Raw genomic sequence first — 25019 nt, 5'->3', positions numbered from 1 at the left:
GGTAGAGCGAAGCAAATAAAGAAGAAAAAGAGAAGAAGAAAAGAATAAAAGAAAGGGAGGGAGGAGGCAGGCTTACCAAGTGATAGATACTATGGGAGATATTACAGGGGATGGAAGTCCAATTTTAAATAAAGAAAAGGTTTTCTAACAAAACATTTAAACGAAGACCTGAATCAGGACAAGGATCCGCTATATAAAAACCTAAGGGAAAAGAATTCCAGGCAGAGGAATGAGAATCTGGTACATAAAGGATGTGCTTGGCCACTTTAAGATTTCTGGATTTCATCCTGAGTGTAATAAGTGACCATTGGAGAGTTTAGAGGGAAATTGTAAGATGCCAAGGGAAGATGCAGGAAAGTACTTAGGAGGCTATTAAAATACAGGAGAGAGAAGATTGTGGCTTGGACCCCGATGATAGCCATGGAGATGATCAGAAGAGGTAAGATTCTGCATATATTTTTATTGTAATGCTCAGAGGATTTGCTGAATGTTTTGATGTGAGGTGTGGAAGAAATAGAGAAGTCAGGAGTGAATCATGAGCCTCAGGAAACTTATAAAGAGGGGGAAAGAAAAAAACGGAATGAGTTCGAGCAAGATGGACTTACACTTAATAGCATAATATCTTTGAAATTGTATTCCAAGACAGAGAGTGTCAGGCAATTTGAAGACAGTTAAACGTTCGAAAGAGCTGCTGTGCAAAACTTGATATGGAAATGGGATAAAAACAAAACAAAACAAAAAAAAAAACCCCACTACTTTCTGAACTCTTGCAATCTCCTCAACACGTTAGGGAGCGTGCAGAGTCTCTTGATTGAAATCTCAGAATTACTACTCACACAATTCTGGGTTAACTGCAACTAATACACCCACGTCCTTCAACAGTTCCTGCCATGCTCAACTTCAGGAAACTCACAAGAGACTTCTGTTCATAGATACAAACTAAACTATTTACCTGGATTTCTGGCTTTTGCCTTCCGCCCCAAAGCAGAAACCAGTTTCTTATAGAGCAAATAACTGGTTTCTTATATACTTCCAGAAAGTCCTTAAATCTAGGGAACAAAATGTATTGACCCATATAAAACAGTCAAAATGACAATTATTTTTAGTCAAATACATGTCAGTATTCATTTATCTGTGTGCTATATGACATGATTTTTATGGTTAGAGTGTGGTATATAAGATTTTTTCTCCCAGAGTGTTAGATATGAATATATATGGAAATTATGGTTGAACTTTATGGAGGATTTGACTATAGTTACTGCTGTTCATGTAGCTAAGTCATCTTCTAGTATTCATTGCTTCTGGACTCCTCTTCTCCCTTTTTCTAGGTTTATCCCATTTTTATCTTGATGTTAAAGCCCTACCAGTGTATTCATTTTTAAATTTCTGAATGTGCACATTTAGATTTTAAAATATTTGCATTTCTTGGCTTTTCGTTTCTTTATTAATTTTGTTACTTGTTTTATCTGTTCATTCTGCTGATCTACCAAGATTAAAAAAAACCTTAATCTTGGTTTAGTCATTCTTTCTGTGAATAATATACTTTTTTTGTTGTTTTAGCTGATTGGTAATGTCATTATTTCACCCTGACTCTTGAAGCACTGACTTCTGTATAAAAGTTATCTAGATTAATAGTTACCATCTATGAGCACTTTGAAGATACTTTCCCATTGTCTTCTGTGGTGTGTTGCTTATGAGAAATTTGCTGTAACTCTATCGGCCATTACTTTATTCATAAACAGTCTGCTTTTTTGATGCCTTTAAGATTTTTAAAACAACATTTTTGCAGTATAACTATCATGTGTCCAGATATGGATTTTTGGGTATTTTCCTGTTCAAGATTACATGTGATCCTTCAAAATTTGAACACTTATATCAAACTCAAAACATAGCTTCCATTCTAAAAAACATTCAATCTTCATCACTTGGAATGATCTCTTTCTCCCTCCCTTTCTCTTGTTTGCTTCTATAATTCCTACATTCTCTTTTTATTTTCCATCTCTTTATTGTGCTGATTCCTGGATAACTTCCTCAAATATATTTTATCATTAACAAAATCTCTTCATTATTATCTAGTCTACTTTTTAGTCCATCCATTGAGTACAATTGTTATAATTAAAATATATTATCTTCCCAGAATTTCTATTTGTTTTATTTACATAACTGACCATTTGTTGTGTAGTCATTTTATATCATTCTTTCCTTCATCATTTTCAAGTATTTTAAACATGATATTTCTAAGCTTTTAGATTATTATTTCTAGATCTGGTATTTAAATTATTCCTATTACTCTAATTTTCTCAGCTCAATGATTTCATATTTGCTTAAGCTCTATTATTTGTCTTCTAATTTTGAGTTTACCTGAGAGTGGGTTGAGATATTCTGTAGAAACTGTGTCTTTGTTGTAATACTATTCATCAGAGCACTGTTGTGTTCATGTTTAATGGGAGACTAATGGATTATCCAGGGTTTATATCTGTTTTCATGTCAATGTCTTGGATAATATGAATTTATTCTCATGTCTATGAATGATCCAACTTTGACATTGCAACGTAGTCACAGGTGAATTCTTATTCTACTCTAGATCTCAACAAATGGCATGCTTCTTAGTAGTATACATAGCCATATTTCTAAATTTCTATTTCGTGAGTAGTGCAATAACTTGGGTTGCTACCTGTATTACTGAAGCTCAGTTACAGTTCCCTTCTTCACACAGAGTTGAGGATTCAATTTCTCTCTCCAAAGATTTTGAATCCCTATATTCTCATGGCTATATTAACTTTCTTAATTCTATTATCCATTCAGCTTCAGCAACCTTTTTAACATTGTCTTTGAGTTAACTTTTAATTTCTGATATTTGATAACTTATCACTTTTTAGCTTAGAGATATATTTACTAAATTATTTTAATGCACACTATGTTAGCATAGAATTCTAAGTGTTTTGATGATGCTGTGAGGTAAAATGGTCCCACTCAGGCTATTTCATATAAGGTAGTGCCAACATATTAGGAGAGAAATTATCAGTTAGATTCTTTGGATTTTTGAATTTGAGAAAGAAGAGAAATTGGTCATGATTATGTTAACATTTTTGTAAATGGGTGACTTAAAATAGGAAACACATGGGAAGACTTAAGTTGGGGAGATTAGATTCAGGGTAGCATGTTAGCTCTGTTCCTCGAAGTTTTTAGGGATGCAGCTCCTTTCAGGTGATTACTTCCCACTTATAAGGTGTACAGCTTGTCCTCTATGGTTTCCTATGGAAACCATAGATTAGGCAGCAGGACTGGGGAAGAAAGGAAGAGAAAGTCAAAGGGGTATGAGGCAAATGTCATTTAAGGGAAAGTTCGAATACTCGGTCACACACTATTTATATTCATGCCATCGGCACCAAACTAGTCACATGTCAGTCACTTGGAACAAGGAAGTGTGGAAAAGAGAAGACTTGCTTTGGGAGGTCATGTGCTCATGTAAAAAGCAAAGATTTTTATTCTGGGAGAAGGAGAAACGGTTGCTTGGTTCAGTCATCAATCTCTATCACACAGGGGACAGAGTAACTGCTTTTATGTACCTGCGTTAAAAATAACAGTGAGCCTTAAAATGTCATGTTCACCATCAGGAACTGTGGGGAAGAGTTAGTATGAATTATTCTAACGTTTAGGAAAAACGATCACCTAAGTGAAAGGGAGGTGATGCAGAGTCTAACTAAGAGAAAGGAGTGTGCCACTAATAAACTGTTATTAATTTAAAAAATATTCTGTCACCAGCTAATTGCAAACGCTTTTGAAGAATGTCAAAGTTTCAGGAAACACAAAGTTATAGGGAGAGGAAAGTGGATGTTCTCACAGATACTACATTTCATTATCTTAATCGTATTGGGTGGCACCCAAGAAAGTATATTTCCTTTTTAATTTGTTAAGGCAAAGAAGCAAGGTCCATGGAAAATCGCTCCCGACTCAACTCATCCTGAGATAAATATTCTGTAAAGCAGGAAAACATTTTACACTTTGAAGCATTAAATTACAGACATATGCATTGCACACGCACAAGAAATGTAAATTGGTATAGGGAAATGTATTTCAAAACATGTAAGAACTTATTTTTCATTTCTATGTCATTATGCTTAAGTATCTCTCTCCCCTAATCCTCTGTCATCCTCTACCTACAATTTCTTTAGGACTGGATTTCTTTAAAAGATAACTTCCATTTCCATTTCCATATCCTTATCTATCATTTATTTCTGAGTTTGTAATCTGGAATCTCATTTACCACTGCAGTACATCAGCTCTCACAGACTTACCATTAATAATCAAACTGACCTGATATTGATTTTGACTTTATTTTACAAGAAAACTGCAAATATTTGATACTGATCACCCCTCCTCATTTATTCTTAAAATCTGATCTCCCTACATATAACTTCTCCATCTCACTTGTTGGCAACTCCATCATTTTTGTTGCTTGGAGCAAATCCTTGGAAGGTCATCCTAGATTGTTCTTTTTCTTACACCCCGATCCTAAGCCATCAATAACTTCCATTGGTTCCACCTCCACATGTCACTATCTCCACAGAAGCTAGGCTGGTCCATGCAACAATCCCTCTCCCCTGGTTTATTGCAAGAGCTGCCAATCTGGTCTGGAATATCTTTCTTTTTTCCCCTCTTCATCCTAACATGTAACTTAGCCCTCAAAGTGAATCTTACATTCTCTTCTCAAAACACTGAGGTGGCTCCCAATTATCCTCTGACCATAAAACAAAGTCTGTACATTGGTCTACATTGCCTGCAACACCTACCCCTGCTCCTGTTGCCTCTCTAACCTTACCTACCAACACCCTTACATCATGCTCAATGAGTCAACAGGCCTACTTGCTACTATTAAGACATTGTTTTAGATGAGTATATTTATTATAGAAAGCCGATTCTGAATGCATGGGGAGAAGGAAAACATGGACCAGAGAAAATGCTAAGTGCAGAAGGTGTCAGAAACAACCAGAACAAATCTGCAGTGCTACCATACTCTTCTCTCAACATTTTTTTCTCTTGCCATGTTGTCTTCATTTTCTCAATAGGCTCAACCCATGGAGCTAGATCATTTAAAAATGACTGCTCTGGTGCTTAGATATATCACAATGGCACAAAGGAAGATGGGGATTGACAATGACTGGTATTCCGTTGTCAGAATTTATAGTTAACTGAGGAGAATGGTCCAGGTGATCTTGTGTTGCCAGCAGTTCTAATATACTGTATAAAGCTAACATCAGATGCAATACTAAGCATAATGTCTGGGTTTATAAGGCTTGGATTTTAGCCAAAAAAAAAATCATACTAGTTTTTAGAATTCAAAAGTTTATTGCTCTCATGTAGGGGCTATTATGTAATAACATTTCAAAATATAGGATTGGTTGAATTTGTTTCTCTTTGTGGTTCCTACTTAAAAGTCTTATCACCAAGGGACTCTGCATGGTTAGAATCTGAAGTAGCTAGACACCACCAAGAGATCTAATCCAAATACTGCGCATGGAATTGTGGTTTCATAGCACACACCAAGAAGTGGTTTAATATTATGTTTGAAAAGTACGCATAGATGTCAGGTTGTTATATAGTTTACATAGAAGTTCATATGGCTTTACTGGGCTCCCTTAAACTGAATACAGAAAATAAAGGAAAAGTGAGTTGATTAAAAATATGCACAAGAATAAGCTATTTTCATATACAACAAAAAAGGATTTCTGAATATTTTCACTGACTGTGTGTGTGTGTGTATGTGTGTGTGTAGTGTACATATATGAATATGCTTTCACAATTGCATGTATATATATTTAAAACCTCATAGGTGCTGATGGCTTCCACTGAGTGAGTTATAAATGTCAGGGTGTCAACTTCTTGTGACTCACTGCACACATGATGGTTGCAATTAGATAATCATACTGCTGAGTATAACAAATTTCAATGTGAAAGTTAAAATCTTAATAATAACAGTAGTCTTGTGTTGATTATTTCATTGGGTATTTTAGATATGTCTAATTTCAATAATGATAAATATCAACCAGATTATTATTATATTTTTATTTATGTAGCAATTTGACTTCGCATCTATTTCCAAATGCAAAAATGCACAGGGAAGGAAGGTCAAAACTGGTTTATTTGCTATTTACTCAAGATCCTAGAACACAGCCTCTGACTCAATAAATATCTGGAGAGTGAATGACCTTCCATAATATAGCTAATTAACCTATGATTTAGTAAGTATCAATAGCTTGCTCAGAGACCCATGGCCAGTAAGTAATAGATAGAGAATTAAAATTCAGATAAAATTGAACCAAGAATTAATGCCTCCTCTTTCCTACATCAACTTAAAAAAATATTGTGGTAAAATTTTAACATTTTGAACTGTATACTTTCACAGTATTTAATACATTCGCAATTATGTGAAATGATCAACAATTTCTAATTCCAAAACCTTTTATCACGTGAAAAGGAAATCCATCCCACTAAGCAGTCACTCTCCATTCCCGCTCCCCAAGCTTCTGACACAAATCTGCTTTCTTTCTCTATAAATTTATCTATTTCTGTCTTTTTTCACTCAGCAAAACACTTTCAACGTTCTTCCATTTTGCCCATTTATCTGTACTTCATTCACTTTAAAGACTGAATAATATCTCATTGTATAGATGTATCACATTCTGTTTATTTGTTTAGCAATCTGTGGACATTTGGGTTGTTTCTACCTTTTAATTATTGTGACAGACATTCATGTAAAGTTTTTAAACACCTTTTTACAATTCTTTTGGGTATATACCCAAGAGTACAATTTCTGAGTCATATGGTAATTTTATGTTTAACATATTGAGAGATCATCACACTATTTTAAAAAATGAGGGCACAATTTTTATTCCCACTGGTAATGTATGAGGGTTATAATTTCTCCACATCCTCACCAACATTTATTTTATTATTATTTTTTAAAGTACAACTATCCTAGTGGTTTTAAAGTGGTATTTCATTGTGGATTTGATTTGCATTTTCCTAATAACTAATAATACCACAGAACATCTTTTGATGTGTTTGTTGAACATTTGTATAACTTCTTTGGAGAAATATCTACACATTTTTAAATTGGGTTATTTTATTTTCATTTTTTTAATATAATTTGTTGATTTCAGAGAGGTTGGGAGAGGGAGAGACAGATAGAAATATCAATGATAAGAGAGAATCATTGATCAGCTGCTTCCTGCACTCCCTCCATTGGGGATTGAACCCTGATCTCCAGGTTCATAGGTCAATGCTCAACCACTGAGCCAAGCTGGCCAGGCTCTTTCTGTTTTTGAGATGCAAGAGTCCTTTTATATTCTGGGTACAAGACTCTTGTTGGTACATAATTTAAAAAATCTCCTTCTGTATGTTGACTTTCTACTCTTTTGATAATGGCATTTTATGCACAAAATTATTTTTAATTTCTTCCCTTTTTAAATTTTTGTGTCATAGCTATCAATCCATTGCAGTGTCAAATACACACAATAGGACAATAATAGTCTCTTCAATAAATGATGTTGAGAGACTGATATCCAGATGCAAATTAATTAAATTTTATAACATGCGCACACAATTGAAACTATAAATCTTCCTGAAGAAAATGTAGGAAATGTTGGTAAGAAGCTTCTTAACATTGGTTTTGAAAATGATTTTGTGGATTTGACACCCAAAGCACATGCAACAAATTAAAAGAGAGAGAGAGAGAGAGAGAGAGAGAGAGAGAGAGAGAGAGAGAGAGAGAGAGAGAGAGAAAGAGAGAGAGAGAGAGAGAGAAGTGAAACTATATCAAATCAAAAAAGCATCTGCCCACCATAGGAAACAATCAAGCAGAGTGTAAAGGCAATCTACAGAATGGGAGAAAATATTTGCAAACCATATGTCTGATAAGGGGTTAATTTTCAAAAGATACATGAATCTCCTACAACTACTACAACTAGTTACCACAGAAACAAACAACATGATTTTTTAAATGGAGAAAGGACCTAAACAGACATTGTTCCAAAGAAAATGTGCAAATGGGCACCAGGTATATGAAAAGATTCCCAACATCACTTAATGAACAGGAAAATGCAGGTCTAAACCACCTCACACTCATAAGGATGGCCACTATCAGAAGGACAGACAATAAGTGATGTAGAGCAATGGAACCCTCATTGGTGGAAAATAGGATGGAGGTTCCTCAAAAAATAAAAAATGGACTACACTGTGACCCAGCAATGCCTTTTCTGAAGATATATTTACGAAAACTGAAATCAGGATTTCAAAGAAATAACTGCACCCTCATATTCTTCATTACAGCATGATTTTACAATAGTCAAGATACAGAAAGAATCCACATGTCCATCAGCTTATAAACGGGAAAAGAAAATGTAGTGTATACATACAATGTAATACTATTCAGCATCAAAAAAGAAGGGAATCCTACCATGTGCAGCCACATGGATAAAACTATAGGATATTATGCTCAGTGAAATAAGCCAGTCACATAAAGGCAAATACTTTATTATTCCCCTTTTATGAGGTATCCAAAACAGTCAAACTCAAAAGAGCAGAGAATAGAATGGCAATTGCCAGAGGCTAGAAGACGGGGGAAATAAGAAATTGATGCTCAGTGGTTACAAAGCTTCAGTTGTGCAAGATGAGTATGTTCCAGTGATCTGTACAAGAGGGTACCTATCCCCTCTAATAAAAGAGAAACATGCAAACTGACCTTACCTTCACTACACCCACAAGCCACGCCCACCAGCCAATCAGGGTGAGTATGCAAATTAACCCAACCAAGATGGTGATTAATTTGCATATCCAGGAGAGAGCAAAGACTGAAGACAGAGTAGAAAGAAGCCAAGAACTGCAGAAGGGAGCAAGCTTCGGAGAAGCAAGCAAGCAAGCAGGGTGGCAGAGAAGGCAGGGAAGCAGGCGAGGCAGGGAGAAGGGAGAGAAGCAGGTAGGGCAGCAGAGACTGACCGCAGCAGGAAGCCCTATTGCAGGAATCTTCCTATAAGGGGCATCTAGTATTTAATAAGAAACCTTAGGCTACCCTGCTAGTGGTTCTCAACCTGTGGGTTGGACTTTTTATTATTATTATTTTTTTATAATTATAGTTGAGCCTTTTTTTGTAAAATATATTTTATTGATTTTTTACAGAGAGAGAGTTAGAAACATCGATGATAGAGAGTCATCGATCAGCTGCCTCTTGCACACCCCCTACTGGGGATATGCCCGCAACCAAGGTACATGCCCTTGACCAGAATCGAACCCGGGAACCTTCAGTCCCCAAGCCGACGCTCTATCCATTGAGCCAAACCGGTTTCGGCAATTTTTCCTAACTTTTAAATAGCAATGACAGAAACTCAGAAATATTAACATCTGGGCAAAATATTTCCAGCGTAGGTATAAAATTTATAAGAGGAAGGCAAAAGAAAATAGAGAATGGGGAACACGTACTAAGCCTAAGCATCTTTTGTTTTCCAAAACATGTTTTCAATAATATGATGATTACTTCTGTACTTTGAAAAATAATTCTGCGTTTTCCCCATTTTTGATTTTTTAATATCTGCAACCTTTTTAGTATTCATATGATAAAGATTATAATTGAGATAAAGCATAATAATACCTACTTAATACATTATAGTATTACTAGAGTCCTGGTTCATGAAATTCATGCAAGAGCAGGCCTTCCTTCCCCCAGCTGCCTGCACTGGCTTCCCTCTGGCACCTGGGATCCGGGCTTCCCTCACAGCTCTGGCTTCATCCAGAAGGACATCTGGACTAATTAGCATATTATGCTTTTATTATTATAGACTAGAGCAGTGTTTTTCAACCTTTTTTGGGCAAAGGCACACTTGTTTCATGAAAAAAATCACGAGGCACACCACCATTAGAAAATGTTAAAAAAATTTAACTCTGTGCCTATATTGTCTATATATAAAGTAATTCTCTTGAATAGGAATCAAATAAACACAAAGAAAGTATTTTATAATTACTTTATTATGAAATATTAAGTAAACAAAATAGTGAAAAATTATAAAATTCTTGTCTGCACCTATGGCACACCAGGCAACATCTCTAGTGTGCCGCGGAACAGCGGTTGAAAAACGCTGGACTAGAGGTGTGGTGCACAAAATTCATCCATGGGAGGGGGAAGGAGGAAGGATGCCTCAGCCTCGCCTGCACCCTCTCCAATCCGGGACCCCTTGGGGGATGTCTGACTGTCAGTTGCAGGGATCAGGCCTAAGTTGGCAGTCAGACATCTCTCTTGCAATCCAGGACCACTGGCTCCTAACTTCTCACCTACCCCTAACCACTTCTGCCTGCCTGCCTGATCACCCCTAACCTCTCTGCCTGCCTGCCTGATCGCCTGCTACAACTTGGAGGATGCTACTGATATCTAGTGGGTGGAGGCCAGGGATTTCTATCCCTGTGCCAAAATGGTTGGCAATTAGAAGCATGTGTATAATAAAAAGATAAGCAGAAGGGATAATACACATTTTATTCTTTTTTTTTTTTTTTTTTTTTTTTTTTTTTTTTTTTTACAACCCGGTGGACTGTGGATAGGCAAACTTTACAAGTAGCCATGCCTTTTATTAACTTGCATTTTATAGAAGTTAACATACATAGAGAAAAGCACAAAAACCATAAATGTAAAGCTCCAAAAAAAAATTTCAAAATAGAATAAATCTAGGTATCCAAAACTCCTAAATAATGTTACTAGGACCTTAGTAATATCCTCTTAACTTTGAATATTCAGTCTGGATTCATTTCTCAGTTCTATATTATTCAACTTCATGGCATGTTGCCTCTCTACCATTTTTAAAAGCAAACATATATATTTGTAGCATCTTAAATTAGAAATATTATTAGTAAGTTTAAGGAAAGAGAAAAAGGTAAATTTCAATTTGAAAAAAAAAATATTATACAGCTGAAACCGGTTTGGCTCAGTGGTAGAGCGTCGGTCTGCGGACTGAAGGGTCCCAGGTTCAATTCCGGTCAAGGGCAAGTACATTGGTTGCAGGCACATCCCCGGTAGGGGGTGTGCAAGAGGCAGCTGGTCGATGTTTCTCTCTCATCGACGTTTCTAGTTCTCTATCTCTCTCCCTTCCTCCTCTCTGTAAAATATCAATAAAGTATATATTTTTAAAAATAAATAAAAAATAAAAATTTTTTAAAAATATTATACCTCCATATTTTATAAGCATAAACACTGATATGTATTTAATCTATTTATAGTTTACAAATTATATTATAGAATACAGCCCGTGGATTTGTATCAATTTCATTCTATTGGTCAAAGCATTTGTGCACTTATCACTTTCATAAATATCAGCCTGTTTCTCTCCAACAAAAAGCTGTATCCATTCCCATTTTCTCCTGCGATATGTAAGCATGCCTTTCTCTCTACAAGGCCACCAGCTATCTTATCATTACACAATATTCCATGATAGCATTACATGCAAACCATGCCCAATTATATTTATAAAAATTTCAAAGATATTTGAGTAACAAATATTCGGACCATATAGAATCCATTTATAATCCACTTATTTAAAACAAATGCAAGCATATAGAAGTACAGATAGAACTATGGTTGCCTAAGTATAGAGAAAGTCATGAGGGAAGAAAGGAAAGTAGGCAGTGTGGGAGCAGGGGGTCTTAGCACTTTCAGAAATAACTGAAAAAGCGTAAGTAAAATGCTAACAATTTCACCACATATTGAGCAGTAGAAAGAAAGGGCTATCCCAACACAAACTGAGGGAAATTGAAAGGAAGATCTGGAGTTGTACCGGAACTCTCTCTGTAACTCACTGGCTACAGGTTCCTTAGGGAAGGGGAATAGGAGGCTGGTGCTGGAAGCCACATTCTGCCAATAATATTTAGTTTTATACCGGTACCTATATTATGTTGTAGAACATACTTATTAAGACATCTTCGATAAAAATGTATCCAGCTACAACTTTGTGGTTTTAAACCACGGATATCATAGAAATGGTGCCTCAGCTCTTTTCATCCATTCTCTTAGCAGGATTTATACGAGGCACGCACACATGGAGAGAGATCATTGGAGGCCAGCATTCCGACATAATGTGTTGCACCAGGTACTAGCTGGAGGCTGGAAAACATTGTTCTCTAGTTAGATCCGTTTGGAGACACAGAAAAACAGAATGGATACAGCCTTTGGCACAATTTTTTAACGATCCATTTGTTGAGCCAGCCATGCAATTCAAGGGCCAACGCTCATTGAACACATTTTGTAAAATAATGCCAACATGTAATCAGAGAATGTACAAGAGTATTACAGGAGCACTGGAGACTAATAGGGAAGCAGTATTGATGCGGTTGGAAATAATGCTTGGAAACTAATATTCATAGGAGATACTGATTATTCATAGAAAGAGAGAGGTAGGAGTGGAATTTATATGTTTGGCTTGAAAAGTGCTAGGTCAGTAAAACAGTTCCTTTTGTTTTAATATGTATTATTTATGTAAGGCTATAGAATAATCCCGCTCTTTATTTCTTAGTTTAAATTATCTTATCCACATATCATGAGTCTACGTTTGAACTTAGTAGTGACAAGGTCAAATGAAACTGATCATTTTGCTTGCAGGGTAGTTACCGTTAATTAAAGCATCACTCGGCGCTGCCATGGTTCCCTATTACTGCCATTGATTTTGTGTTATTTGAGATTAGTCTATAAACTCAAATGTCAAGGCTGCCATTAAAATTTAAACATTTATTTCAGGTTGCTAGCTTATGTATTAAAGTCATGCTTTGGTATTTATACAAAACACCTATACCCAAAATAATAATTTTAAAATATGTTTAAGTATTAACGTCTACTTATTAAGTGGGAAGTTGGAGGTTTGCTGAGTGAGATTTGGTGTTGGTAACGGGTTGAAGTTCAATGCCACAATAGTGTTTTCTAGAAGTTACTGGTTATACAAAAGGTCTGCATGGCTACTAACCCCTATGTAGAATATATAAAATATTTTCACTGCTAGGTATGTTAACTATAACTTTTTACACATTCAAATGCGGTGTTTAGATCTCAGGATTTGTTCATCACTCTAAATGGGTGGACAGCAAAGCTGAGACCTCACACAGGCCCAGGCATCGACTCCTCAGAACAGGAGCACCTGCACAGTGGACGTGAGAGCGGCAGCTTGTTAACAAAAAGCAAATTTTTCAAAGTCAACATAACAGGTGCCCCTACAATGTCTTAAATTAAAATAAAAACTGTATCCAGTGAAGACTTATTTTGGCTGTTATGCTGCCTAATCAGATCAGAATTCCTGGAATAAATCCTTCTTACTAAGGTTTTCTTGAAGGGCCAAGCACACATAGATCACCGTCGGATTGCTTTGATGCCTTTTGCTACCAAGGAAGAATATTTTGGACTTGGAGACAAACTCTTATGGAGAGAGATGGCTATTTATACATGATCAGGATCAAAAACAGCAATCCCTATCAACATGAATACTTTTCAACATTTCTACCCTTTTCATGTTACACTCGATTAATTTAATGTTTGTATGTAAGAAGTACTTCCTGAATGTTGATTGCTGGCCTGTTCTTTTTGAGGAATATACACACGAATCAAAAAGGATATATGCACCCCTATGTTCATAGCAGCACAATTCACCATAGTTAAAGATTTGGAAACAGCCTAAGTGCCCATCAGCAGATGAGTGGATTAAAAAACTGTGGTACATCTACACAATGGAATACTACACTGCACTAAAAAAGGAGTTCTTACCATTTGCAACAGCATGGATGGAAATGGAGAGCATTATGCTAAGTGAAATAAGCCAGGCAGAGAAAGATAAATATCACATGATCTCACTCATTTGTGGAATATAACGAACAACATAAGCTTATGAACATAAATAGATCCAGAGGCAGAGAAACATCAATCAAAACGTCAAACCTCAGGGAAGGTGGGGGACAGTGAGGGTAAGTGGGGAGAGGTCAACCAAGGGACTTATATGCATGCATATGAACCCAATCAATGGACACAGGCGACAGGGGGGTAGGGACATGAATGGGGGTTGGGGGATAAAGGGGAATAAGGACACATATGTAATATCCTAATCAATAAATATTTTTTTAAATAAGTATGGTTGGAGTACACATGGTGAGGTAGGAGAAATGAGGCATGGGGTGCTGAAGAATGGGAATGCAGGAGTCAAATTATGCTAGCCATGTACGTAATTTGGCATCTTATACTTAGTGAAAGGAGAACAGTATGAGTTTTAAGAAGGAGTGACATGATCCAATTATAATTTATAATGGAATCTGGATGCCTTGGGGGACACTGGAATATTGAAAGGTTAAAAGCAATCCAGAAAAACAAGTATCACAATTAATAAAAAAGCAAAAGATCTGCAAAGACATTTTTCACCCAAGAAGACATATGATGGCAAATAAACACAGAAAAGATGCTTAACAAAATTTGTAATATAAAAATTAAAATTAAAACTACAATGAGATATGATTATACATCTATTAGAAAAGCTAAAAACAAAAATCTGGCAATACCTATGCCAACAGGATGCAGAACAGAAGGAACTCCCGTTCAGTGGTGATGGGAATGTAAAATTGTACAGCCACTTTAGAAAATAGAAGGCAGGTTGGTTTCCTTTTCTTCTTCTTTTTTTTAATATTATGCATTAGACCTTACACAACACAGCAATCATAAATCTAGGTGTTTTTCTAAGTGAGTTGAAAATTTATATTCAAACAAAAACCCATATACAGTAAGAAAGTTTATAGCAGCTTTATTCATAGTCACTAAAAACTAAAAGAAAACAAGATGTCCTTCAACAGAGGAATAAATAACCTAATTGCGGTACATGCACAGAATGCAATACCAATGCATCAATAAAAAGAAATGAGTTATTGATTCACTCAAAACCATGGATTTATCTTAAATACATCTTACTAAGTGAAAGAAACTGGACCCAAAGGTTACACACTGCAAGATTCCTTTTATATGACATTCTACAAAAGCCAACACAACAGATTGGAAAGCAGATCAGGGATAGTCAGAAATCAGGAAGGTAAGGAGGCTGACTACAAATGGAAGAACATTAGAAATTCCAATGGACGGCATGGTTCTGTATGGATGGAGGGCGGGAGGACTTACGACTATACAGTGTATGTTACTCAAAATCCAAAGTACAATGTAACACAAATGAATTGGGCTGTATTAAAGGTAAACACACACACACACACACACACACACACACACACACAGGAAGCAGTGTAGAATGTGGCAATTGAATCTAACTGTGTTAAATTATATAACAAAACTTTCCTGAAAGGATGGGAGAGAGGAGAGCTGACCTAAGCAACACTGAAAAACAATGTTTTCATTAGAAACTGTAAGGGTAGCCACAAAAGAGACTGTTCATGAACAACATGAAGATTAGTCCTGAGAGCTCCAGGAGAAGTGTATTTGGAAAGGTTTTATAGAGTCAAAATATATCATATTTCTAAGGAATAAATATTACATCTCAAAATCCAGTGCATTTGGCTAGGCAAAAGCAGATTTATCATTTTAACAGAGCGAAACTACCTTAAAATATACTAAGCACTTTGAATTTGTGCAGTGGTGTGCTTTAATTTGTTACCCAGGTTGATATCTGAGAGGTTGATGCTAACTACATCCAAGTAGGAGGAAATGGAATCAAGGGGAAAATAATCTATCTATCCCCACGGTGCTAGACCCACAGATTGGAATTCGGTAGACGTCTGTTATTCAAGAATTAATCATCAGAAAAGTCAACAACTTGTTTTGAAAGATATTCTGTTACTTTAAGACAGAGAAATTACCCTGAAACTTCAAAGTTAAACCAAATTCTGGATAAATACTTACAATAGAAAACAAAGAACATTCTGCACTACAGAAAGAAAAAAAAAAAAAGAGAGAGGGACAAAAGAAAGGGAGAGAGGAAAAATCAAATAAATGTGAGTGAATACAAATGAATCAAGTAAAATATGGTAAACATGAAAGTAAGATGAAGAGAGATAAGGAAAAATTAAAGCCTATATTAAAAGCAGTAATGAGAAAAGTTAAAATGTAGAGGTTGAATTATCAAATTAAAACCAGGCTTTAAATGATCTCAAGATAGAAAAGGAAACAGAATGAATATGTTAAAACAACTAAAGAAATGATAGACATTGAGGGAAATAAGACATCAAACTAAATAAGAGGCAGTCTAAGATATAACTAGATTAAATTTTAAAAGGCAAAAGATGTCATATCACTGGAAAAAAGAACATTACCATTCTTCGGGTTCTTAACTATGTATGAGAAACTTGTAGCAATTTATACTCATACTAGAGATCCGGTGCATGACATTCATGCACTGCAGGTAGGTGGGGGAGTCCCTCACCTCAGCCCAGCCTGAGCCCTCTCTCAGTCCAGGACCCCTCTGGGGATGTCTGCCTGCCAGCTTAGGCTCACTCCCCATAGCCAGTAGTCAGACATCCCCCAAGGGATCCTTAGCACTGCCATGGAGGCGGAGAGGCACCCGCCACTGCCACTGTGCTGACCAGCATGAGCCCAGCTTCTGGTTGAGTGGCATGCCTGTGTTGAGTCTCTGCCCCCTGGTGGTCAGTGTGTGATATAACAACTATCAATAGTAGTACCACTGGTAATATGCACATAGGTCGATTTGTATATTAGTGTTATATAGGATGAGCAAAACAACATATTATCTTTCTGTACCTAAACAACTGTAACAAGTAAGACTTAATATTATGTTTGTCTGTATTCATATGATGAAACTTTATATATTGATTTATAACATAATATAAATTATGACAGTATAATAATAACTGAATGCTTAAAATTTGCCCCACATTGCATTACTGTGTTTGATCTTTCTAACAACTAAGAAGTGGGTACTATTATTATCCTACATTATACATGAGCCATTAATATTTAAAGAGATCAAGTCACTTTTTCATGGTTAAATGGCTCATGTGTAGTGAAGCTGCATTTCAAACTTGTCTACTCCTAAATGAGAGCTCTGAAATACTACTTAATGCTGTCTCTTGAATAAACTATTTAATTATTAAGAGTATTATCATTTTTTATTCATGCATATAAAAAGCTATTATTCAGATTGCTGTTTGGCATTTTTAAACTATATCAACCATTTTTATCAAATATCTTACATTGATTTTTTGACTGAAATATCCCTTGTGATATGATTATGTGAACATAGTCAGGTTTTTAAAAATTTTTTAAATATTGTTGGAAGTATTACATATGTCCCTTTTCCCCTCCAATTAACCCTTCTACTTGCCCCTGCCCCTAGCTCAAGGCATTCACCTCCATATTGTTTATGTTCAAATACTAGTTATACTGGTTAATAATGCAGATTTTTTCCCAGTAAATGGAGTTACACATATGTTGATACATATGCGATTTGATATGTATATTATTTTATTGTATTGCTCCTTCAGATTACCATTTGTTCAGAATGATGGCACAAGTACTTTCTGAGCAGCACTTAAAAACGTACAAAGAAGTGAAAATTTAGTCTCTGAATGGTCTGCCTCAAAACAAGAAAATTGCATGGTATCCACAAATTACCTGAAAGATGGGGGAAATGTTTAGCTAGTGATAGACATTACTTTGAATAAAACACTTTGGATATTTCTCTTGAAATTATGGTGTTTTCTTTGCTTATAAAATCCACATTATTATGTTTAATAATGCAGATTGTTGACGAGTTAAAAATGCAGATTAATCATTAACCAGTTAATAATACGGGTTAAATATTAATCGGTTAATAATTCAGATTAACTATTAACTGGTTAAAATGTGAATTTTGTAGTTCAAATTAATTATTTGTTGTCAATTGTGATCAGTATTAATGGTTTCATCTGCTTTTAGAAGCTCATGATAGGACACACCTTCCTGATCCCACCAAACACAGAGCATTGTCTTCTTTCCAATGCGATTTGGCCTTGCTGTCGATGTTGATGGTTGATCTGAATCAACCCATGATTTTGTGCATTTGGGATTCTCAAAATAAATCCACTTTTCATTGCCAGTCACAATTTGATTTAAAAAAGACTTTCTTTTGTGCCCTTACAGCAATATTTTACTGGTGACTTTTTGGTTTTCCATTTTTCTTTCATTCAGTTGATGTGGCACCCATTTTCCTTCCTTTAAAATCTTTCTCATTGCTTGTAAATTATTGGAGATTGTTTGCTGAGCAACCTTTAGTTTTCCTGCAAGTTGTTTTTGAGTTTGATAAGCATCTTCATCCAATAATGCTTGTAATTGTTGGTCTTCAAACTTTTTCCGTTGACCTGGACGTTCTTTGCCTTTCACATAGAAATCATCATTTTTAAAGCATTTAAACCAGTGTTCACAAATATCTTGAGATGGAGCATGTTCACCATAAGTTTCCTGAAGTATATGATAACTTTCAGCAGCACTTTTCTTTCAAATAAAGTAATGAATTAAAACTTCCCACAAATGCTCCTTTTTTGGCATGAAATTCAACATTTTTAAGCGTGAAAATATCTATGATTTTAACACCTTCAGAAAATTTAACATATGAAGTTTTGAAGCTTGCTGTCAATACAACAAAATAGCACAATATTAAATTGCATATATATCAACATATGTGTAGCTCCATCTATTGAAAAAAATCCACATTATTAACTGGTATATCTAGTATGCATACAAGTTCTTTGGTTGATCTCGTTCCACCCACCCACCAACCTCTGCCTTCAATATTTTAAGCTCTAAATTTATTTAAGATAATTTACTTGCCATTTATTTAAATGTATGCTGTGAAGTTGGGATATAAATTATTAATAATGGGTAAAATGTTGTGCTATTTAGCACATACATGCCTACCTATCAATTAGTAATTCTTGCACAAATGTAATTTATTAAATTAATTACTAGAATTTTATCTGGATAATTATTATTGATCAAAACACCTGTTTATGTGCTCAAGTGGCTATGTAATATATCTGTTAAATATATTTTAATATGTAGAAAATCGGATGCCCAGGTATACTTCTCTTTTCCAAATATTATGAAACTTACTGAGCTGTGTTATCTCTGTCCCCTCACCCCCAAAATTTCTGGAATAAATCTTAACTTCAGAATCAATGCTCTTAAGCTTTTTATTATATTTTCTTTCCTATAAAAGGGATAGATGGTAGATAAATTTCTATTAATATATAACATATAAACAGAAAAATAAACAAAATATATATATATGGCTGAGTGAATTATTCCAAATGGAATATTCATGTTGTTCAGAAACCTTTCTTGTGCTTCTTCCCAGCTACCACTCTCTTTGTCCCCATTGATAACCATTTGGTAAATTCATTCTCTATTATACAGTGTCCCTTAAAGTCAGTAGCTTTGACATTAATGAAATTGGGTTTTGCATAGACTATCTTCTTTCCTTTTCATTTGCCTAACCTTTTTACCTAAAGGCACCTTGTATTTGAATATGATTTTCTAAGAGCATATAGTTATTTTTATCCCAGATTATCAACTTTTTTATTTAATTGAAGTGACTAATCCATTCAAATACTTGTCAACTAGGGTACTGTTGAGTTTAAATTTAATTTTACTACTGCTCTATATTTGTACCGATTATTTTTGTCTTCTTTGTCACTGATTATTTTTTATAGCATCTTCTTTTCTATTGGCATGGCATTCATATACTTTTATACTGTTACTTTATTGATTATCCTATAGTTCATAACATGCATTCTTGCTTTATTAATCAGGAAAGAATTTTAGGTTATTTCAACTCCCCTTTTCTCTTCCTGACTTATATATTATTTTTGTTATGTACCTTAATTCTATATTTTTCAGATATTTAGAACACATTGTTTATTTTTGCATTAGTAGTTAAAGTTAACTTATATTAAACCGTATATTTAACTTTTGTATTGTTCTTCATTCCTTTTTGGGTTCCCAAGCTTCTACATGGGCTCTTGTCCAGACTTTCTCAACCTAATGGAAGTAAGAACCTAAAGAGAGCCTTGATTCTTTTATCCTTTCTATGAAACAAATATGAGAATATATACTACATATCATAAACTTCACCCTGTAATCAATTTGGTTGATATGTGTTAGATTTGTACCAACTGAACTATCCAATAAGAGATAGTTTGAAATTTCCTTCCCAACCCTTCTGTCAAGATATTTAATGTTTACAGTTTTCAGCTGCATTGAGTACAGAAAACAGAGTCAAGAAGGAAGTTCTCTCTCGGTATTGCAATATAATTTTATACTGTTTGTGAGAGAAGAAGTTTTGCTTATTTATTTGTGTGATGCCAAAGCCAAAATAAGGAGGTGAAAATACTAGTAGAAACAGCACACTTCTATTTAATTATATGCCAGGAACAAGCAAAAGCCCCCATTAAAATAAAGCGCTTTTTGTTTTTGTTTTTGTTTATTTTAAATAGCATATCTGTGTCTGGAGGAAATTTTGAAATATCAACCACTAATTTTTGATTCCCATAGTCAGAGTTGTTTCTGCTTTGTCTAACATTCTCAATCCATTTAATCACAGGTATTCATTGTTTCAAGAAGCTGGTCACAAATCAGAACAAAGGTATCTGTTGAGTTGTTGAATAGATTTTTCACCTCACATCAGACACAACAGACCCAAAGCAAAGAACTTTTGATCTGCAATAATGAGGCACTTGAGAGAAATAAAAGTTTGTTTTAAATTTCAAAAAGGGCTTGGTCTGGCTTGGCTTGACTCCAGTCAGTTCATGAGACAGAACCTGAATTTCTAGGTGTGAGGTTATTAACAAATAATAAAGAACAAAAGCGTGGGTATGAGATCAGTTTTCCTGCTTCCAAGAGGGGGAAAAAATAATTTAAAAAGTGACTGAGTGGATAGAAAAAAATTTGAGAAAGAAGAATGAGGATTAAACCAATATTGCCTTGATACCATCTTATCTTTGGCTCACATTCAGTATTTACCTTTTTAGGATGAGGTCCTGGATTACAGAAACTGACTTGACAGGGTTAGGGGTTTACAAAGAGGAACTAGGCCTTATTTTTCCTGGAACTCTGTTTATATGTAGATTCACAGTGTTTATATGGACATGTTTATATGGACAAAATAAAGAAGGAATTATGGCAAGGTAGGTCATGTAAAAGTCTGACATAGCATCCACTCCCCCTTTATCCTGAAACTCACCCTGATTGTGTGAAGGATAGCCAAGAGTCCCCTCATGCTCTTAGCAGATGATTTTGAAGATATCTGACAGTGCTGGCTATCAACTGTCCATGGTTGAGTGGATTGACTGGTGGGGGAGTAGATCCATTTAGCTAAGGACATGCACTGACTAGACTAGAGAGATCTTGGGAATTGGGTTCACCTCAGGGGGCTGTATCACTGCTGTATATCAGGGAAAAGGCAGTCAGGTGGGAGAGATGTATACAGAAATGGCCAAGCTGCCAGGGATAACCCCCATGAATTACCCTTGTTGAGAAAGAAAATAATAAGTTACAACAGTGATGGGTGAACATACAGCAGTGGGAAGAGAGTTAAAACTAGGCAGAAAGTGCCCCCACAACAAAAACCATAAAATAGCCCCCCAAAAAAGAAAAAAAAAAGAACATATGGAACCAGAAGGCATTGATTGCCCAATTGCCATGATGTTATATATGCTTCTGCTTAACACAGACTCCACTGAGGGCAATGAGGAGGAAGAATTGGGAGGTGGGGGAAATAACCTAAAATGTTATTTACCCCAAGGGAGTCTGAGTTAACCTGGAAGTAACCAAGATATTAAATAAGGAAATTTAATTTAATTTTGCTCTGGGGCAGGATCTGGGGCTCAAGAGCTAGTGAATAGTACTAAGAGAGAAATGAATACAATTATATGTTTGCAGATTTGAGTGTTGAGACTGAATTGTAAATCTGCTCTAAACTTAAAGGAGGGACAAGAAGCAATGAATTCATTATTTTCTGCAGTAAACATCACATATGAAAGTGTCATTCAGCCTCTTCATTGAAAGCTATTGTAAGACATGACAATTCTCTTCAAACTGACTTTCCAATCCAGAATAGCCTCAAATCTAATAGCTTCCAAATCTAACATCAGTGAGAAAGAAACAAAATAAGCAATTTGCTTTGTTTGTCTTTTCTTTTCCCTCCAATATTGCAGAATACAAAACAGTCCTGTGGAACTATCTAAAAATTATAGTCTGGATTTCTTTCACCTGCATTTTGTGCCTGTACTTCCATTTTATTGAAATTTTTGTTTCGTATTCCTTGATAAAAATATCTGTTAGTTATGCTTACTAAATTCATCAAATTTGAATAAAAACTTCAAAGAAAAAAAATACGCACAGCCAACATACCAACCAGTTCAACTTTCTTTTCCACTTCACACCTAACCAGTGAACATTGAATCAGCAGTGTAGCTGTCTCATATCATTCCTCATCTTTGATTATATGTCATATTCTGTTTTCTGATTCCTGCAACTAAGATTTTACCATTTGCCTGTCTACTTCCCTCGTTCATCATTTTGATTTTATTTTTTTACTTCCACCAGTTTTGATTCATTTTGTCCCATACTAAATGACATTTAATGCTTCAAACAGAAATTGATCCCACAAAATACGTTTCATTTCATTTATTTTTGGTACTCCCCACACTAATGAATCAAAGTAAACTTACAATAAAAAATCAAATTATCACATGCGGACTAAGTGTTCAAACATACTTCTCCCTGAACCAATTTTATTTTTTAATATAATAACAGTATAAATTTTAAAAAAATTAAAATTCCCCATACTTTGGAGACAATCCGTTACCATTCTATTCTATTTAACTTATTTCCTTTTCTATATAGTGTCCTGCTTAATTCTTTCCAGAATGTTCTCTCACACTTGCTTTTCTTGGTTTGTGTTTCCTGTATAGATTCCAATAAAAAATATCCTGTGGGAGCTAAGCTAGCACCACCTAGTTATGAAATATTTTGCTATCTGAACTAAGCCGAATACACTGCTTTGCATGTGTGGGACAGGTGAACACCCTTCCATTTGAATATCTTATTTAAATAGAGCTTCTGCCAGCTAGATTTAGATGGGGATACAATGAAAGTGAGTCAAGGCAGAATGTTTGACAGAAGCCTGGGGTTTTAGGAGTCTTAGTTCCTGATGTGGGAAGATTCCTATCCTTCGGTTGTTATTTAATTGGACTTAACATTTTGTTTTCAAAACTGTGTTTACTGGAGGAAAACCTACCCTTACTAGATACTGAGATAAGCTGAAGGATTACAACAAAGCAAACCCCAACATTTGCAGAAGAAGAAATTTTGAAGCCTCTACAATATATCGAAAAGCAGTTAATTAAGTCCTGATCTCAAGGTCCCTTCCTCATAGAACAGCCTCTCTCCTACCTGACAACACAACTCTTGAGTAGTTTCAACAAAAGGGTAAGGAACATGGGCAGAGTAACAAACGGAGAAGTGAATGAGGATGAAGAAAAGGGTCTAACTACTTTTGAAAGAGAAAACCAAAGGAGATGGAGTGGTAGCTTGAAGAGGGTAGAGGCTGAGAGAAGGTTGCTTAAAAACTGTACTGGGCTTGGGTAGGCTGTGCTGTAATAATACAACCAGTAGTACAACCTCAAGTTCTCAGAGGCTCAGAACCACAAGGAAGTTTCTTGTTCACACTGCACGGTCATCATGTTGGCATCTGGGAAACAGGCTGATGCAACAACCTTCTCAAATATGTCTAGCTGCGCAACAAAGAAAAAGATAGAGCTCTGGCAATAAATTACCATCAGGCAATGTCTCATGTACCTTCTGCTTATAACTAGTCACCTGGCCCCATCTAATCACCACAAAGTACAATTTTATTATTTAACCCAAGGATAGAGAGCTGGGAATATTTAAAACCAACCCTAAAAAATTACTGCAAGAATGTTGGAGAGAAAAGAAACAACAAATAGGAAAAAAAAAAAAAATGAAAAGGTGAGAACAATTTTCTTTAAAAAATAGTACAAGAACCAGAGAAAGAGATGGAATTCAGTGCCAAATTCAGTGCCAAAGGCCCTCTTTCTATGAAAAGAGGGAAAGCAACTCAGTAAAAAGTGAGTTTAAAGGTAGAATCATCAGAAGTTGAGAATACCTTTCTTTAACACTATCAGTATTTCCAGACAACCAGTCCTTATCTCTTTTGCTTCCTAATTTCATTCCCACTCTTTGAAATTAAATTAAAGCTACCTTTACATTATTTGAAATACTACTGTATTTTCCGGCGTATAAGATGACCCTCCTAATTTTACAGTTAAAAACATAGGTTTAGGCCTATATTTGCTGTATAAGACTACCCCCCACTTCAAAGAAAGGACTTTGCCGTCAAGATCTGCAGGTAATTTTTGTGCAATTTTGGTCTTTTGCCCCCGATTTTCGGTTGACTTTTTTTGTGTTTCAAAAGTCGTCTTATACGCCAGAAAATACGGTACGTAATTGAAAAAAAGACATCACTCTTAACTTGATATTTTTCCCTGAATCACTTTTACTTTAGTCAAATGAGATGTTTTACCTCGCTTTTGTTTCACAAAGCCTTCTAAAACTGCATTTATTAATATTTAGGGTTTGGAATATGTTGACTTTTCCAACCCTAAGAAGCTCAAGGTGTTGGTACTCTGTGCCCTTTTATATATGCTTGTAGACAAACTAATCTTTTCCCAAGCTCAACTCTTGCCTTTATTAACTTGCCAAATGTAACCAGTAATAATCAACATATACTATTCTGTTTCTTTCTTACCTGGAGTTAATAGATCAGTGTCCCTATAATCTGCCTCCCACATTACTGCAAGTAATAGTTTTAATAATACATTTTTATTTACTGTTTTTTTAAAAAATATATATATTTTATTGACTTCAGAGAGAAGGAAGAGGGAGAGAATCACTGATTGGCTGCCTCCTGCATGCCCCCCACTGGGATTGAGCTTGCAATCTG

At 35.3% G+C, this 25019-nt stretch overlaps 1 long non-coding RNA gene across 1 annotated transcript in view; it reads left to right on the top strand.

The window, feature by feature from the left end:
• Positions 1–350: 350 nt before the first annotated feature.
• The window catches only part of LOC311611768, a 108393-nt gene continuing 83724 nt past the window's right edge, over positions 351–25019 (top strand). The window contains exon 1 of the long non-coding RNA XR_014793148.1: positions 351–439. This is a non-coding gene — a long non-coding RNA (uncharacterized lncRNA). The remainder of the gene's footprint in view (positions 440–25019) is intronic.

This window comes from Pipistrellus hanaki, assembly GCF_964339955.1.
Source record: "Pipistrellus hanaki genome assembly, chromosome: 17".
Taxonomy (NCBI): domain Eukaryota; kingdom Metazoa; phylum Chordata; class Mammalia; order Chiroptera; family Vespertilionidae; genus Pipistrellus; species Pipistrellus hanaki.
This window is presented reverse-complemented; position numbering and strand designations above follow the sequence as displayed.